The following is a 20,213-nucleotide window of genomic DNA, read 5'->3' as shown; positions in this document are numbered from 1 at the left end:
TTGTGGCTAACTTAATGACAGCTGTGAGTCCCATCTGCTAGTTTAAACCAAAGGACTCAAGATTAGTAATTGGACTGACCAATATAATCTCATTTGGTTACTTTTATTTCATGAATGGTATAAATACACTGTAGTCATTACAACCTAAGTATAATACTAAGAAAAAGCTACTGAATCAATGTATGCTGTTTTTAAGGTAGTAATCTTTTAAACATTGGGAAAGGCTAAAAAGCTTCCCTGCAAGAAGGTCTCGTGTGCCCCCCCCGCCCTCCCCCCCCCCCACAGACACACACATTTCGTATAACAATTTTATTGGGGGCATTCTTACTTTAAAAAAATTCTTTTTATTGATTTCACAAATGAAGGGAAAGGGAGAGAGAGATAGAAACATCAATGATGAGAGAGAATCATTGATCAGCTGCCTCCCGCATGCCCGCACTGGGTATTGAGCCCACAACCCGGGCATGTGCCCTGACCAGGAATTAAACCATAACCTCCTGGTTTATAGGTCGATGTTCAACCACTGAGCCAAACTGACTGGGCCTTACTCTTTTTAAAAACCTTTTATTTTTTATTGTAAAATTTATAATACATTCAGAAAAGTGTATGAAAACCTATGTGTAAATCTTAAGTAATTATTGTAATAATCCCTTTGCTTTTCTTTACAGCATTGCCACCTTTATGTATTCTTCAACAAAAAATAAAATATTATAAACTTTATAATGTTTTATATAATGGGATCAGACAGTGAGTGATCTTCCATTCAACACTATTTTATGTATCATCTTTCATTCAACACTATCTTAGTGAAGTTCACTCATATTGCATGTAGTTGCAGTTTTATTTTCTTTTATTTTCTTTTTTTAATTTCTTTATTGATTAAGGTGTCACATATTTGTCCTCATCCCCCCATTCCCATCCCACACCCCTCCCCACGGATGCCCCAACCCCCTGTTGAACTTAACCATTGGTTAGGCTCATATGCATGCACACAAGTCCTTTGGTTGATCTCTCCCCCCTCCCCCCACCCTCTCCTATTCTCCCTCTGAGGCCCGATAGTCCGATCGATGCCTCCTTGTTTCTGGTTCGGTTCTGTTCTTGTTCATCAGTCTATGTTGTTCATCATTTCCCCTAGATGAGCGAGATCATGTGTCACTAGAGATATACTTATAAGAACTGAATGTGAGACGAGCAATAATAGTTATGCTGACCGGCAAATGAATCAGTCTGTAGTGAGTTTCTTTCTGGACCAACAGTTCTTTTGAGACCCAGTATCAATGTCCACCAGTTCCTTATGTGTACATGTCGGCACTGACCCCTCAGCTCTGGATGGTGGACAAATGGTGGTAATGCAGGTCCGACTCCCTCTGGTTTGGTCTCGGCCGGACCCAGGGGCACGGCTTCACCCGGACTCAGGGGCACGCAGCCTCACCCGGACCCAGGTGCGCGCGGCCTCACCCGGACCCGGGACCCAGCCACACCTGGATCCAGGGGCACATGGCCTCACCCAGACCCGGGATCCAGCTTCACCCGGACCCAGGGGCGCGAGGCCTCACCTGGACCTGGGACCCAGCCTCAACCGGATCCAGGGGCACACGGCCTCACCCGGACCCGGGATCCAGCTTCACCCAGACCCAGGGGCGCGTGGCCTCACCCGGACCCAGGGGCGCATGGCCTGTTCCAGACCCAGGGGCGTGTGGCCTCACACGGGCCCGGGACCCAGCCTCACCCGGATCCAGGGGCACACGGCCTCACCCGGACCGGGGATCCAGCTTCACCCGGACCCAGGGGTGCGTGGCCTCACCCGGACCCAGGGGCGCATGGCCTCACCCGGGCCCGGGACCCAGCCTCACCTGGATCCAGGGGCACACGGCCTCACTCGGACCCGGGATCCAGCTTCACCCGGATCCAGGAGCGCGTGGTCTCACCCGGACCCAGGAGCGCGTGGCCTCTCCCAGACCCAGGGGCGCGTGGCCTCACCCGGACCCAGGTGCGCGTGGCCTCACCCGGACCCGGGACCCAGCCTCACCCGGATCCAGGGGCACATGGCCTCACCCGGACCCGGGATCCAGCTTCACCCGGACCCAGGGGCACGTGGCCTCACCCGGACCCGGGATCCAGCTTCACCCGGACCCAGGGGCGCGTGGCCTCACCCAGACCCACGGGTGCGTGGCCTCTTCCAGACCCAGGGGTGCGTGGCCTCACCCAGGCCCGGGACCCAGCCTCACCCGGATCCAGGGGCACACGGCCTCACCCGGACCCGGGATCCAGCTTCACCCGGACCCAGGGGCGCGTGGCCTCACCCGGACCCAGGGGCGCGTGGCCTCACCCGGACCCAGGGGTGCGTGGCCTCACCCGGGCCCAGGACCCAGCCTCACCCGGATCCAGGGGCACACGGCCTCACTCGGACCCGGGATCCAGCTTCACCCGGATCCAGGAGCGCGTGGTCTCACCCGGACCCAGGGGCGCGTGGCCTCTCCCAGACCCAGGGGTGCGTGGCCTCACCTAGACCCAGGTGCACGCGGCCTCACTCGGACCCGGGACCCAGCCTCACCCAGATCCAGGGGCACACAGCCTCACCCGGACCCGGGATCCAGCTTCACCCGGATCCAGGGGCGCACGGCCTCACCCGGACCCGGGACACAGCTTTACCCAGACCCAGGGGCGTGAGGCCTTACCTAGACCCAGGGGCGTGTGACCACACCCGAGCCCAGGGGCGCGCAGCCTCGCCCGGACCCGGGACCCAGCCTCTCCCGGACCCAGGGGCGTATGGCCTCACCCGGACCCGGGATCCAGCTTCACCCGGACCCAGGGGCGCGTGGCCTCACCCGGACCCAGGGGCATGTGGCCTCACCCGGACCCAGGGATGCGTGGCCTCACCCGGACCCAGGGGCGTGTGGCCTCACCCGGACCCAGGGGCGCGTGGCCTCTCCCAGACCCAGGTGCGCAAGGCCTCACCCGGACCCGGGACCCAGCCTCTCCCGGATCCAGGGGCACACGGCCTCACCCGGACCCGGGATACAGCTTCACCCGGACCCAGGGGAGCGTGGCCTCTCCCAGACCCAGAGTCGAGTGGCCTCACCTGGGTCCAGGATCCAGCCTCACCCGGACCTAGGGGCGCATAGCCTCACCCGGACCCAGGGGGGCGGCCCCACCCGGACCCGGGACCCAGCCTCACCTGGACCCAGGGGTGTGCGGCCTCACCCGGATCCAGGGGCATGTGGCCTCGCCCGGACCCGGGACCCAACCCCACCCCGACCCAGTTCCCAGCCCCACCCGGACCCGGGACACAGCGGGGTTTCATCTTCTTGATCCCAATTCCTGTCGGTCAACTCCCTCTCAGCAATTCCCTCGGCTATCCCCTCAGAGCTCCAGGGCGGCTGCCGCAGAACTCTCTGGGTGGCGGGCTCGGCAAAGCTCCGGTGTGCCCGGTGCGCGGCGGCGGGCCGGCCAGGGGTCGCTGCGTCGGCCCTTGGGTCTGCAGCGGTGGCCGGTCGCCGAGCATGCGCACCTGGCCGCTTCCGGGGCGTTGAGATTCTTGAAGGACTCGGAGGTCAGCAAGCGCGGAGTCTCCCACCCCATGTCTCCCAGGGGCTCGTCTGTCTGTGCTCGGCAGCGAGTGGAGCCGTCCCCTCAGCCGGAGACCGCCGGGGGAACTGCGCCGAGCACGTTCCAGGCCGCCATTGTGTCGCCTGAGCCGTAGTTCTTAAAGTGTGATCTTTGGGTCACCGGCATCAGCATCATCCTGCGTACCCCTCTCTTTTATTCTAGTTGTAGAGCATCTGCTCAGCCAGCCCTCCGGTGGTTCTGGGTGGTGTCTGCTCTGCTCTCCCGTCGTAGTCTCAAAATTGTTGTGGCAGGCAACAATCAGGCTTCCGCCCTATGCCTCCATCTTGGTCCTCCTTTGTGTAGTTAAGTCTTGATTGTTGTTGGTGTCACTGGGAGGAATTGTCCTTCAGGCCAATTGGCCGTGAGGACCCTCTGTGTCTATAAAGGAAGAGTTGCTGTGCAGGAGACACGTTTATGGGCCGGGTCTTTTTGCAGCAAGACTTTGGCGCTCACTGAGTCTGCCTCTTGAATGTGTCCCTTATGAAAGTGGTTGAAATCTGGTGTCATCTCACACCGACCACTAGATGCCCTCGTTTCTGGGTCTCCAATGGAGTGCAGGTCAGCTACTGCCTGAGGCTACTCAGCAGGAATTACAGCAAAAACTGCAGTTTCCTCCTCCTGCCTGAGCGGCCCTGGAGCAGTCCGACTAGAACCACAGTTCATCTGGTCAAGCTGCCACAGGGCAGGCCACCCACATGCAAAAGCCGCTGCTTGGAGCCCAGGTGGGCCTGCAAAATGTGCGGGGCGGGTTTGCAAAACGTGTGGGGCGGGTCCCAGGGCAGGGCGGGTCTCAGGGCGCCACCAGGCCATGGCGTGGCGAACCGCAATGCCTGCAAGTCTGCTTTTTCTGCTTTCCATGTTTCTAAGCCCCGTCATTCTGCACTCCAGTGCAGCAAACACTGATTGCTGGGCGCACCTCCGAAAGGAAGTTACTCCCACTCTCCGACACGAAGGCCGAGAGTCCAGCCTCTCCCCGCAGGCGTCTGGGTCTCCCACGAGTCCCCAGAAGCTGGATTTCAGGGTGATGGGGAGCTAATCTCCCCTAGGGTTGGAAAAAAAGCCTCACGACCCTTCCCCCGCCACCAGCCCGACCCACGTGCCTCCGCACCTTATCCCCTCCAAGTTCGCTCTTTCCTCTTCCCTCTTAGCTGTAAATCCACCATTCAGCCAGCTCTCCTGTGGTTCTGGGTGGCAGACGCTCTGTCCTCCAGTTGTATTTTTGAAATTGTTGTGCGCGGCGCAGTTCATTTGTTTAACTTTGCCGCCTTCTTGGTTCTCCACTCTCAAAATGGCTAAAGGACTTGAATGTAAGACGGGAAATCCTAAAAATCCTCCAAGTCGGTGTCGGCGGCCTCCGGGGCCCCGAGGATCTCACTGGGCAGCTCGGCCAGGTCGGTGACACGGATGGGCCCATCCTGCAGAAAGATGGTCTCTTCCTTCACCGAGAGCCACTGCGCCGAGTCTGCGGCCGCCGCCACAGCAGCTGCCGTGGCCACCCACGAGCCCATGGCCCCGGCTGAGGTGCTGACTGAGAGGAGCAGCCGCCCGGCCTGGGGAGACGTAAGCAGGAGTCGCCGTGCTCACCAGTCCATCTTTTAGTTGTATTTCCGAAACTGCCATGCAAGGCAACAGATCAGCCGTTCAACTCCGCCACCATCTTGGCTCCTCTCCTCGTAGTTGCAGTTTTAAAATGTTTGTTGTATACTATTCCAATTGTGTAAATACTAGAGGCCCGATGCACGAAATTCGTGCAAGGGGCTCGGCCCTATCAGCCCCGGCTTCGTCCGGAAGGTCAGTCCAGATGTTCTGCTGTTCAGTCTAATTAGCATATTAGCTCTTTAGTATATAGGATTCTAAAATATATTTATCTATTCTTTTGAGGATGGATATTTAGGTTGCTTACAGTTTGGGGCTAATACACATGATATATTACAAATAAACCTGTATGTGCCTTCTGCTGAACATTTTTTTTCTTTTCTTCTTCCTCCCCCTCCCCCCTTCATCATAATTCTCCTCCCCCTCCCCCTCTTCTTCTCCTTCTACTCCTCCTTTTCCTCCTCTTCTCCTCCTCCTCCTCTTCTTCCTCCTCCTTCTCCTTTTCCTTTTTCTTCTAGAAGACCCTTTAACATTTCATACTGTTAAAGGGTAGTGATGAACTCCTTTAGTTTTTACTTGCCTGGGAAGCTCTTTATCTGTCCTTCAATTCTAAATGATAGCTTTTCTGGGTAGAGGAATCTTGGTTGTAGGCCTTTGCTTCTCATCACTTTGCATATTTCTTGTCGATCCTTTCCGGCCTGCAGAGTTTCTGTTGAGAAATCCGCTGATAATCTATGGGAGTGCTCTTGTAGGTAGCTAACTGCTTTTCTCTTGCTTCTTTTAAGATTCTCTCTTTATCTTTAACCTTTTTCATTTTAATTATGATGTGTCTTGGTGTGTGCCTCTTTGGGTTCATCTTATTTGGATTCTCTGTGCTTCCTCGATTTATATGTCTATTTCCTTTACCAGGTTAGGAAAGTTTTCAAATAGGTTTTTAATTTCTTAATCTCTCTCTTATCCTTCCAGCACCCCTATGATACAAACGTTGGTACACTTGAAGTTGTCCCACAGGCCAAATGAACCACATTCTTGAAACATTTATTGTCAAATTTAAAAAATTTTTGCTCATCTAGTAGATGTGCAGTAATATTCCATATATATGTTTTGTGATGATTTTTTTCTTAATCTGTGACTTGCCTATTCATTTTTATTAACTGTATGTATAGTTCACCTTCTCCCCTCACTTTTCCTCTTCCTTCTCTTCCCCCTCTTCCTTCTCCCTATATAATTGTAAGCTTCTTGAGGAGAGGGGCTGAGTTTATTTATTAATTTATTATTTTTTTTTGTTAATTCTCACCTAAGAATATTTTTTTCATTGATTCTTAGAGTGGAAGGGAGGGGGAGGGACAGAGAGAGAGCAACATCAATGGGAGAGAGACACATTGGTTAGTTGCCTCCTGCACGCACCCCCACCAGGACCAGGGATCATGCCTGAAACTGAGGTATGTGCCCTTGACAGGAATTGAACCCAGGACCCTTCAGTCCATGGGCTGACACTCTATCCACTGAGCCAAATTGTCTAGGGCGGGGCTGAGTGTTTTTTTTTTAATATTCAGATCCCACACTAGAGCACAGTGTCTTGAAGCACATACTAGTAATCCTATTTTAAAAATAAATGTCATTTTAAAAAATAGCCAATTTTGTTTTCTGTTTTCTATTTCTCAAATAATTTGCATGAAACATGGTTCTTTTACTCTGGATGAGTAGTTCCACCTGCATCTTTAATCCTTGTGGTGAAAGCCACGTTGTTCCACTCACAGTACGATGAAGCGTATCTTGGACTGTGCTCCTGACCTCATAATGAAAATTACCAGCAGGATTGGAGGATTCCTAAATAATAGGAGCCTGCTCTCCTGCAAATGTCTTTAACAATAAATGATGAGAAAGGCAAAAGGTGCAATTTATATATATTTTATATGGAACATCTCTGTAGATTTTTAGAGTCCAAATTTAAACTAAAAATGAAAGAGAGCTATCCTTTTTGGTCTTTGGTTACATATAATGGAACAATTTCGGTTAGGAGTGAGAAAATGACTCCTTTGGGATCAGAGGGATTTCAAGAGATTATAGAGGTACCTTGTTTTTTGGTTTAATTGTAGACAGTTTCAATAAGGGTGATACATTATTTGTGACCAGTTGATTTAATGGGAAATGGATTATGATTAGAAATATGAGTTAAAGCCATGCCAAAAACCTTCAGAAAATTATAACTAAAGTCTGTGTAGGAGAAATTACTTTTTCCAACATGGCAGAGAAAACTATGTAGTATCAGATTCCAGAAAGAAGGAGTGTTAGAACTGGAAAAAAACATTAGCGATCCAGTCTCTTCATGCTACGTGAAAGTGGAAACCAGAGCCATAAAAGGACTTACTGAAGATCACATAGTTAGGCAATTAGTTGATTGAGGCATGCTTGCTACATTGGTCTTTTGACTTGTTCACATTCCCCTGTTATGGATATGTGATACTAAAGGAGTTTGTTGAACTACTATCATCCCATAATTTCAACATGTTGCATCTTCTCTTAATTTGACTTCCCTGGGCCCTAGTTTACTTGTGTATAAAATAGGGGTGGGGAGACTAGTTGATATTCAGGTTTGTTTCTATTTCTAAAAATTTCATTCTTTCATGGATCTTTTTTTTCCAGTTTTTTTTAAACATTATTTTACTGTATATGCTATTGCAGATATTCCCTTTTCCCTTCCCTAACCTACCTTCCCCATTCCCCCACCCCCACCTTGTCCCCTTTCCCTCTGGCAATCATCACACTGTTGTCTGTGTCTATGGGTTATGCATATATATTCTTTGGCTAATTCCTTCACCTTCTTTTCATCCAGTTCCCCTCCCCACTGACAGCTGTCAGTCTGTTCCACATATCCATGCCTCTGTCTCTGTTCATCAGTTCATTTTGTTCATTAGATTCCACATATAAGTGAGATCACATGGTATTTGTCTTTCTGTGACTGGCTTATTTCATACGCGCTGTCACAAAAGAGTAAGAGTTCTTTCTTTTTCATAGCCATGCAGTATTCCATTGTGTAAATGTACCATGACTTTTATATCCACTCATCTGGCTTGTTTCCAGATCTTGGCTATTGTAGGTAACTTTGCTATGAAAATAGCGGTGCATATATTCTTTCAAATTGGTGTTTCGGGGTTCTTAGGATATATTCCTAGAAGTGGGGTCGCTGAGTCAAAAGGTAGTTTCATTTTTAATTGTTTTAGGAAACCCCATACTGTTTTCCACAGTGGCTGTACCATTTTGCATTCCCACCAACAGTACACCAGGTTTTCCTTTTCTCCACATCCTCGCCAGCACTTGTTGTTTGTTGATTTATTGATGGTGGCCATTCTGGCAGATGTGATATCTTATTAGAGTGTTAATTTCATCTCTCTGATGATTAGTGATGTTGAACATTTTTCATATGCCTTTTGGCCATCTGTATGTCCTCTTTGGAGAAGTGTCTTTTCAGGTCCTTTGCCCATTTTTTAATTGAATTGTTTATCTTCTTGGTGTTGAGTTGTATACATTCTTTATATATTTTGGAATTTAAACCCTTATTAGATGTATCATTGGTGAATATATTCTCCCATACAGCAGGATCCCTTTTCATTTGGTTAATGCTTTCTTTTGCAGTGCAGAAGCTTTTTAACTTGATATAGTCCCGTTTGTTTATTTTTCCCTTGTTCCCTTTGTCTTAGGAGATATACTGGCAAAAATATTGCTACAAGAGATGTCTGATATTTTACTGCCTATGCTTTCTCCAAGGATTTTTATGGTTTTATAAGTTACATTTAAGCTTTTTATCCATTTTTAGTTTATTCTTATATATAGTGTAAATTGGTGGTCTGGTTTCATTTTTTTTTGCATTTATCCATCCAATTTTCCTAACACTCATTGAAGAGACTGTCTTTACCCCATTGTATGTTCTTGACTCCTTTGTCAAATATTAATTGACCATATAGGTGTGGGTTTATTTTTGAGCCATCTGTTCAGTTCCATTGATCTATATGCCTGTTCTTGTGCCAGTATCAGGCTATTTTGATTAAAATGGCCCTGTAGTATAGTTTGATAAATGACATTGTGATACCTCCAACTGTGTTCTTCTTTCTCAATATTGCTGTGGCTATTCAGCGTTTTTTGTTTGTTTGTTTGTTTTTGGTTCCATACCAATTTTTGGAGTATTTGTTCTTGATCTGTGAAATATGCCATTGGTATTTTAATAGGAATTGCATTGAATACTATAGATTGCTTTGGGTAGTATGGACATTTTAATTATGTTAATTCTTCCAATCCATGAACACAGTATATGCTTCCATTTATTTGTATCTTCCTCAATTTCTTTCTTCAATGTCCTATAGTTTTCCAAGTACAGGTATTTTACCTCCTTGGTTAAATTTATTTTTAGACACCTTATTTTTTTGTTGCAATAGTATATGGAATTGTTTTCTTAGTTTCTCTTTATGATAGTTGATTATTGGTGTATAAAAAAGCCATTCATGTCCAAATATTAATTTTGTATGCTGCTACTTTGCCAAATTCATTTATTAGATCTATTAGTTTTTAGGTGGAGTCTTTAAGGTACTCTATGTACAATATCATGGTATCTGCGAATAATGGCAATTTTACTTCCTCCTTTCCAATTTGGATGCCTTTTATTTCTCCTTCTTATTTGATTGCTGTGGCTAGGACTTCCAACACTATGTTGAATAAGAGTGGTGAAAGTTGACATCACTGTCTTATTCCTGATTTTAAGGGAAACACTTTTAGTTTTTGCCCATTGAATACGTTGGTTTTTTAAAAAAATATATGGCTTCTGTTTTGTTGAGGTATGATCCCTCTATTCCCACTTTGCTGAGTTTTTATCATAAGGGTGCTAGATTTTATCAAATGCTTTTTCTGCATCTATTGATATGATCATGTGATTTTTATCCTTCATTTTGTTTATGTGGTGTATCACATTTATTGATTTGCGAATATTGTACCAACCTTACATCCCTAGAATAAATCCCAATTGATCATGGTGCATGATCTTTTTAATGTATTGCTAAATCTGGTTTGCTAATATTTTGTTGAGGATTTTAGCGTCTATGTTCATCAGGAATATAATTTTCTTTCTTTGTAGTGTCTTTATCTGGTTTTGGAATTAGGATAGTACAGGCCTTGTCAAAAGAGGTTGGAAATCTTCTCTCTTCTTGAATTTTTTGTAATAATTTGAGAAGAATAGGTGTTAGTTCATCTTTGAATGTTTGGTAAAATTCACCTGTGAAGCCATCCAATGCAGGATTTTTATTTGCTGGGAATTTTTTTTTTATTACTGCTTCAATTTCATTACTTGTAATCTGTCTATTCAGGTTTTCTGGTTCTTCCTGATTCAGTTTTAGAAGATTGTATATTCCTAGGAATTCATTTATTTCACCCAAGTTGTCCAATTTGTTTGCATATAGTTGTTCATAGTATTTTTTACAATCCTTTGAATTTCTGTGATCTCATTTTGTTACTTCTCATCTTTTATTTCTGATTTTATTTATTTGGGTCCTCGCTCTGATTTTCTTGATGAGTCTGGTTAAATGTTCATCAATGTTGTTTATCTTTTCAAAGGACCAGGTCTTGATTTCATTGATCTTTTGTCTTGTTTTGTTAGTCTCTATTTCTGCTCTGATCTTCAGTATTTTCTTTTTTCTACCTACTCTTGGCTTTGTTTATTGTTTTTTTCTAGTTCTTTTAGAACTAGGGTTAGATTGTTTATTTGAGATTTTTCTTGCTTCTTGCAGTAGGCCTGTAATGCTATGACCTTTCCTCTCAGAACTGCTTTTGCTGTGTCCCATAGATTTTGGGTTGTTGTGTGTTCATTTCCATGTAATTTTTTATTTCTTTGATCTCATTGATAACTCATTCATTGTTTAATAACGTGCTATTTAGCCTCTATGTGTTTGAATGTTTTTGAGGTTTTTTTAAATTGTACTTGATTTCTAGTTTTATGCCATTGCAATCTGAAAAGATGCTTGATATGATTTTAATCTTTTTGAATTTGTTAAGACTTATTTTGTGTCCTAAAATGTGGTCTGTCTTTGAGAATGTTCCATGTGCACTTGAAAATTCTGCTGCTTTGGGACAAAATGTTCTGTAAATATTAATTAAATCTATTTGATCTAGTGTATTGTTTAAGGTTGCTGTGTCCTTGTTGATTTTTTTGTCTGGAAGATCTATCCATTGATGACAGTGGGGTGTTAAAATACCCTACTGTAACTGTATTGCTGTTGATCTCTCTCTTAAAGTCCATCAAGATTTTCTTTATATATTGGATGCATATATGTTTACAATGCTCCTATATTGGATGCATATATGTTTACAATGGTTATATCCTCTTTATATCCTCTTGTTGGATCAATTCCTTTAGTATTATGTAGTGACCTTCTTTGTCTCTTGTTATGGCCTTTTTTTTAAAGTCTATTTTGTCAGATATATGTATTGCTACTCCAGCTTTTATTTTCATTTCCATTTACATGGAATATTTTTTTCCATCCCTTCACTTTCAGACTGTTTGAATATTTTGTTTTGAGGTGTGTCTCTTGTAGGCAGCATATATATGGGTCATGTTTTCTTATCCATTCAGCTACCCTATGTCTTTTGATTGAGCATTTAATCCATTTACATTTAAGGTTATTATTGATAGGTACTTATTTATTGCCATTTTTTCTTTATACCTATGTTTTTCTCTCTCTATTTGTTCATGGTTCTTTTAAAAAAAGAAAGTAGAGATAGTTGTTTAAAGAACCTTAGAATTCTTTCCTTCTTCAGCCTCATTTCTTGCCACTTTGTGCCCATCCCATCCCCTCACCTAAACTAAAATACCGCTTCCCAAATGCCCAGGTTCTCTTGTTGTCTCAGAGCATCTGCACATGATGTGCCATTTGATGTCTTTGCCCTGTTAACTCCTATTTGTTCTTTAAAAAATTTTTAAAAAAATATTTTATTTCAGAGAGGAAGGGAGAAGGAGAGAGAGAGAAACATCAGTGATGAAAGAGAATCATTGATAGGCTGCCTCCTGCATGCCCCACCATGGGGATCAAGCCCACAACCTGGGCAGCCCAAGAATCAAACCGTGACCTCCTGGGTTCAGAGGTCGATACTCAACCACTGAGCCACATTAGCCAGGCCTAGTTGTTCTTTAAGGCTCAGTTTGAACACCAACTTCTCAGGAAGCCTTTCTTGATGTCTTCTTCTAAACTTCCCGAGCACCTAGTGCCTCCTGCTATTACAACGTTTATCACACTGTATTGTAACTATCTACTTAGATCCCTCTCCCTCTCCCTTTCTAGGTTGTAAGTTCCTCCACTCTGAATATCAGTGCCTGCAATGTGTCAGAAACATAGGACAGGTTCAATAAATGTTTGTTTAATAATATGTAGACAGATTGCCAACTGGTTATCTCCAAGAGATGATCAGCAGTTCCACACTGATCTATAACTTATCTTCCTGCAGATTTTGACATTTTGTCATTGGCTGATTGGCACAGCCAGTTTGTGTCTTGGATTGAATAATGAAGTTGTTAAGATTCATTTTCCACGAGCCACCTCTAAACATTGCCCTTGTGAAGTCCCTTGGTGCCACTTTGCTAATGGAAGGAGCTCAAGGTGAGTGACTTTTGAGCCTTCATCATTAAGGACAGCATGAAGCTAGATTATTTGCCATCCGGCTGCACTTGAACATCCCAAACCATGTTTTAAGGAGGGGGCTCCAGATAGACAGGTAGGCCCCAAAGAAAGTGTGGCTCCTGTGAGTTTACAACATCTCATGTACACAGGTAGCCTCTTTAGAGTTCTGGGGATTTAGGTGTGATGTTTTTCTCTGCAGTGGGAGTATGAAAAGAGGTCAATCTTTTAAAAAAAATTATCAGAGGGTTTCCCCTCTGAGTTTGCTAAGTGGTTTCTAACATGTTAACTCAGGCTGCTGCTTCTGATTGCTGGTTAATTGCTGGCAATAGCAAGTGGCTGTCCTGACAGCAGCAAGATATCAGGGGTAAGAATAGAATGGTTTAAATGGCAGTAGGGTGCCGAGACCCACAGCCCAGTTTACCTAGGCAGCTAAAGAAGCCACTTAGCAAGGGGAGCTCAGAAGGGAAAGCTTGCTTGGGAGCCCAATGCCACCAGAGTATGAAAACAGAGGACATGATTCTGGCAGGAACTGGGACTCTGCTGTGTTAATTTTCATGCTAACCAGTAAAGTTGGTCACCATGCTTTTGGAAAATTGCTTCTCAATATCTCAGTGTGTCGGAATTCTGAAGGAATCCAGGATAAAATAAGGGAAGTATTACCAAATGGAAATTAGAAAATTCAAGATTTTGATAACCTGAGCAAAATTAATGCACATGACATGTAACAGAAAAGTAATTTCATACTATTGAGATTACCTAATAATTATTGGTAATAGTTATGAAAGAGGCTTTCCCCCTTCACTTCTGCTTTTCCTTCTGGGCTGGGGTGGGGTGGGATGTGGACATAGGAAATCTTTTCTGTCATTCATTTATTGAGCTCACTGACTGCAATGTAGCAGGCTTTAGGAATATAACATGAAACTGGATGGAATTTAAAGTGTATTTGTCCTTCCTGCTTTTTCATTATTCCTCTGAATGTTTAATTCAGCTATTGACCCTGCTGGATGCTATTTTCTTTTCTTTGGTTGGGTGAGATGGCTGGCTGGCTATGTTTGTGTGTAGGTGAGACAGACAGATGATAGCTTCAGCAGGAAGACCAGGGTACTTCCTTTGTAACTTGGGACTCAACAGCAGACACACAAGGAAGAAGGCTTGGATCTCTGAGGCCTGATTGAATTTGTTACTCTTTGTCAGAGTCAAGTCACCACAGACAAACATATTTGATCACTAGTTACATCTGTTGAGACTTTAGCAGGAAATTGTTGGCACACTGTAAAGGTCTATTGAAGAGTTTAATGAATGAACATTTTCCCAGAGATATGGGCAGGGCTAAGGAAATCAGCAAGAGATGAAGAAACATCCAGAGAGTAGCAACAGTGGACAGAGCCTTCTGATTAAAATTTGGCAATTTCATGGAGCTGTCACTTGGAGACAACATATCAACTGAGAACTCAAGCATTTGACCATGGTGATGAATCATTCCCTTCCCATTGGAACATCTACAGATATTTTAAAATCATTTTATAGATGAAGTATGTTAAGGAGTTAGCACAATACCACACCTCCAGTGAGTGGAAAAATTGAGGTTTTAACTCAGATCTATCTGAATCTAAATGCCATGTCCCTTTTGGCTATAGTCATTATATCTCTCATACAAGGCAGTAAGAGATGGGGGCGAGGGGTGATGTCATTCTTACCTGTACCTTTTATTATGAAAACAAAAACTACTGTAGAACCCTCCGGCAGACTTTTACTTATTTCTCACTGCTAAAATTATGTTACATGGCCTCCTTACACATCCATCCCCACCACTCCACCTGCAGAGAAGGCTAGGAAAATGACAACTATTTGGTATTTCATCTTATATAGTGGATAAGGGATTAGCAGCTGAGAATGATTCCTGGGTCAACCAACTAGTGGCTGACTTCTGTATTCTACAGTTCTTATGGCACATTCTTTCTTTAGATAACTTTATACATTATAGCTGGTTTGGGTCAATAATGCAACTATTTGCCCTCTGGGTATTTAAGGTGGCAGCATATTTCTGATCTATTATAGTCATGATTTTAAGTTGAACTCTGAATGCATTTTGATATTTCCTGTCTCTGGGTATATGAGAGACACCTCACAGGAAAGCCTGTGGGTGTTAACAATAATGCCTGTGGTACCAGCTTAGAGATCAAGAGTGGAAAGCCCTGAGTACATTCCCTGGCACATAGCAGATATTTGGCAAATGGTGGCCATTATCATTACTCATCATTTGTGCATTTGGATGGGACTTGAATGATAGAGGAAGATCTTGGATGGAAATGGCTGGCTATGCAGATGGTTTTGACAAATGGGGCTTAGATGTGTGAACCCTGGTTTAAGACACCAGGTGATTCATTCTTGGCTAAGTGTGGAGAATGGAAGGAGGGGCAGAACACATTTATGCAGAAGCTAGCTAGAGTGCTTTGAATTGCACAGGGCAGGAGAAGGAGAGAAAACCACAGGCAGATAGCTCTGTAAAATAAGTTCTATAGAGAATAGGAATTGTGAGTTAAAAGAAAGGTAAAATGATGGTAAATTGTTGCAGTTCACATGAGAGAGGATTGGGGAGTGAACTAGAGATTGTAATATTTAAGCTTTGCCCTCTCATTGGACTGGCCCCATTATATTACAGTCATGTCATATTTACATTTATTTTGCCTTGTCAACATAATCTGAGATAAGGCAAGCACCATTCTAATTTTCCTGGAGGGGATGGAAGTAGATTCCAGACCTCAGATATGGCATTAAGTTTAGATGATGGCTTAGATGAAAAAAGAGATGTTCTTGTGCTCTTGTATGAGGGTCTATGGGAAATTATGGTAGTATTGCTTATATAGCATTTACTATGTGCCCAGCACTGTTCTAAGTACTTTATTTACATTATTTCATTTAATCTTCACAATAATCATATGCAAAAGATACCATTATCATCCTGTTTACAATTGAGGAAACTGAAGGAAGGGAGGATAAGTGACTTGACTAAAATCACACAGCTCATAGTAGTTTAAACCCTGGCAGTCTGCTCTGGAAGCCAGGCTGATTCCCCATATCAATAGTTATGCTGGCTTAAATTTATTTATTTTATAGGATTACTAAATTGGCAATTGCAGTAATGTAGTTGTTATTCTTTGCTTTTGAAATATTCAATTCTGTTATAGAAGATAAATAAATTTGTAAAACATAGGTGAAACATTTTAAGGCCTAGGTAAGCAGTTAGTAAATAGAGCATGTTTGTGTCAAACAGAGATGGGAAGAAATAAAAAGACCAAAATATATCAAATATTCATGAGGTTCTGAGTGCCAAATATTCATTATAAACTAAAAATATATGGGATATAAGATATACTAAATATTAAAAAGGCACAAGGTATTCTGTCTATTAAATGAGCACATAATATTTATGACACTCTAATTCATAGTCATTCTGACCACATGTGCCCCATGTCCAAGAAACACAAATAAACTCATGGCTATTTATTAGCTAAGATGTGATTTATAGCTGTGGCCAGAGATACTTGTCCCTACATCTCTCCAATGAAACAAATGTGTGATGGGCTCTGGGTACCTTCCACTTATGGGACCCCCTTGTGCAAATCTCATTTCTGGTTTTTGTAACCATGTCATCAGTAGGAAAGGTGTGTGTGTGTGTGTGTGTGTGTGTGTGTGTGTGTGTGTGTGTGTGTGTGTATGAGAGAGACAGAGAGAGAGAGAGAGAGAGAGAGAACACAAATGTATACTGCTAGCCCAGGATTTAAGCAGTGAGGCCTTTTCACTCTGCACCCTTTTAAGTGTGTTAACTTATCATTATATTACTTCCCTTCTTTCTATGTGTTATAAATGGATCTTTATCAAACCATTCTATGACCTCCTGGTAGTACTTTTGACATTCTGGTTACCTACAATGGGCATCAAGGTAATTTCCCACAGAACAGTGGTAGATGCAGACTATGGATACCTCAACAAAGGCCCCTGACAATCATACCTGGGATCCTTGTGGGGAAATATAATCTGGGAGCTACTACAAACAGAGGGATATCTGTCTGCTCCTGGTGGCAATATTTTGGGACCTGAAACCCAGGAAGAAGGTTTCTGGTGATGCTTCATCTCTGTGGTCTGTTCTGGTGATTGAAGACACAAGGTAAGCTAATAAAATTTAGAGACATGGTAAATATTGAAAGGTTTTCATGTTGGAATGGTGTTTCATCTGTTCTGATTCTATGAGTGGAGCCATGGGAAATCAATTCCATTTTGGACGAGATGATGAGATGTGAGGTGAGGGGAAGGAGGAGTGTGGGAACTGGCAATGGACTATAACGAGGTACAGTTGAGTCCACAGAATTTTGAATGAGGTGATATAGGGAAGAATGACAACAGGGTTCAGCCTCAAGAGGTGTGTATGACAGGAGGGAGATAGGAAAATAGGTCCTAGGAGAGGAGTACCACAGAGCAAGAGGTGCCCAATAGAGGGGACCAATGGTTTCCCTAGGGAATATGAAGGAAGCTGCTAACCCCCAGCATCCTGGAAACTAAATCTCTCTGGTATCTAGGGTCTGCTATGCCTGTGATAAGTGAGCCCGGCTCACTACATACTATTGATAGATGTATGGAGTGTGGACACCTCAAACCTATTCTAGCAATTACTGGGGTTCCTGCTCTCATACTGTTCCTAATGAGTTCTATCCCACTTCCCTCAAAATCTGAATCACTGTGCTGTGGGCCTTTGGGCTGGGACTTTGAAACCTGGTTTACTCTAAAGAAGTAGTTTTCAAAAATTTTACCTTGACCCACAATGAGAAATACATTTTACATCACAATTCAGTACCTACATAACATATACGTACATATGAAACCAAAATAAGAGTTTCATGAAATTTACCTCTACCTCATTTGAACGCAAATGTAGTCCATTCCATTTCACTTAAAAAATGCTAATCATAACACACTAAATTGATATACATCCCACTAATGGGCTGTGACTAATAGTTGGAAAAAAATGTGTTAAAGGATTCAGGCTTGACTTTTGCTCTTTTTGTTGTTAGAACCCTGTGCTATATTGGGTAACAACTCTTTCCCCACTTGATTCCATGGAACCTAATCCATGCCGCCAACCAAATGCCTTAATTTCTTCCTCACAGATGGGCTAAAGATGAATGAATTTATTTACTGGGGAACCCAAATACTTTTGAACCAAATAATTTGCATATATTTATTCATGTAATTCTCATAGTCATGCTATCTATCCATTTATATACTTTAATTCTCCTTTCACAAATGAAGAAATGAGGATCAAGAAAGTTGTGTGATTCATCATCAGTGGTTATAAAGGTATTAAGTGGGATAATTAGGACTTGAACCCAGGACTGTTTGACTATAGTTTTAAGACAAGATGCCTCTCTTTATACCAATAAGATTCCTATCCCAAAATGTCTTCTATATAGCAACTCTAGAGCTTGAATTCCCTTTCCAATTTTCCTCCTGAATCCCAAGCCCTCTTTTTTGCTATATATATGCCACTGGAATAACTTGAAAGTAAAAATTTTATGTAGCAATTTTTTTTTGTCTTGTACATGTATCATTGGTGACTGTCCTCAGCCCCCTGGGTAACAATATATATATCTTTGACTTATCCTTATAAGCATTTCCTAAGAAACATTTTGATTGGTGCAAAAATTGCCATCACAGAAGCAGCTGTCTGTTATGTTGTCTCCAATGACATACGACAATTTTCCTCCTTAATTAGGAACAGGATGCATGTATGATTTATATCCTCAAGTTATGCCTAACAGGTGACATCTCAGTTGTTAGTATTTGAAATATCCCTTATAAAGCCTAAATTTAGTACAACAAAATGTGACTGGCAAAATGGCAGGCACACCAGGTTCTGGGGAAATTTCTTATTACCCTGTATCTTCTTTATGTATAAAATAAATGTGCCAATACATGGCATCTAGAGATGTCTAGAACTGTAGACATCTTTTAAAGCTTTTATGATCTTTGTTTAAATATGAGGTTAATGTCTTTGTGCTTGAAGGATATTTTCAAATAAAGATATCCTAGAGTTATATCAAGAGAATGGAAACTTGGTCACTTAAAAAATACAACTTTTTTTTTCTAATTATAAAACAAATGCGCATTTATTATTTTTTGAAACAAAAAATGTGTAACCTGGGGGGCCGAGTAAGGGCTGGGAGGAAGGAGGTAAAGGGGGGAAAATGGGAGATATCCATAATATTATCAACAATAACAAATATATTTTTAAAATGTGTAAAGCAGAAAATGATATGCTCAATACCAGAGTTAACTGTTAACATTTTAGGTACTCAGATGTTTACAAAATTGGGATTAAACACATTATATTGAAATATAGTTTCATATCTCTCCTTAAGAAAATTAAATTAAAAATTTGAAAATTGTATAAAGAACTCTTCCTATGCCACCATATAGTCTTTGGAATTATATATATTTAAATGTATTTATTCCTTTCTTGGGCATTCTGGTTTGTTTTTAGGATATTAAAAGTATAGTCAAATATTGTTATGTTTTTTCCATGCAAACTTATGAAATTCCTACATATATGAAAAGTAATATGAGAAGGTGAAAAATATTGGAAACACGAACAGTTCATGTAAAAGCAATTTTAACATTAACATTGCCTGGTTGCAATGGTTTGGCTTATGAGGGCCTGTCAGCCACACTGCTTTGCTTTGTTCTGTGTTTTGACAGCATAGGTATTTGTTTATTCTCTATATATATGTTTGACTTTATACAGCACACTTCCTCCAAACTCCTTTCTTCTGATTGGAATGCTACACATGTCCCCTTGATGATTGATGTTAGCTAATGGTGCTGATTAGTTAAATCATTGGTGCAACTTGAGAAACAATGCCTTTTATTAATGACATTCTTTGACCAGTATATTTTTCATTAAATGTCACTTTTGCACAGAAAGATGTTTCAATAAGACCTAAAATATTTCAATAAATTGCTATTTTAAAAAAAGTTTATTTCTAAAGAAATAAGTTTGAAAGTAAAAATCTCCTACTTTTTCCTCTATTACCATTCCCCTCAGAGCTCAGTGAAACAAAAGTGACAGGAAGTCACTTGGCCTGGGTTTGGTCTTGGGTATGCCTAGGACCCCAGGACAGCCTGTGCTGGCTGCCCTTTAATTATTTTCTGTGATTGAAGCTTTTGTTGTTGTTTCCACTTAATATTCCACATAGAGATCTGATTTTCCCTCTGTTGTGTTAACTATTAAACTAACTTTGTAATACAGTGATTTTAAATTGTGTTCCACAAGGCGCAAAGGTGTTGATCTCCAAA

The sequence above is a fragment of the Cnephaeus nilssonii genome, assembly GCF_951640355.1.
Source record: "Cnephaeus nilssonii genome assembly, chromosome: 18".
NCBI lineage: Eukaryota > Metazoa > Chordata > Mammalia > Chiroptera > Vespertilionidae > Cnephaeus > Cnephaeus nilssonii.
This window is presented reverse-complemented; position numbering follows the sequence as displayed.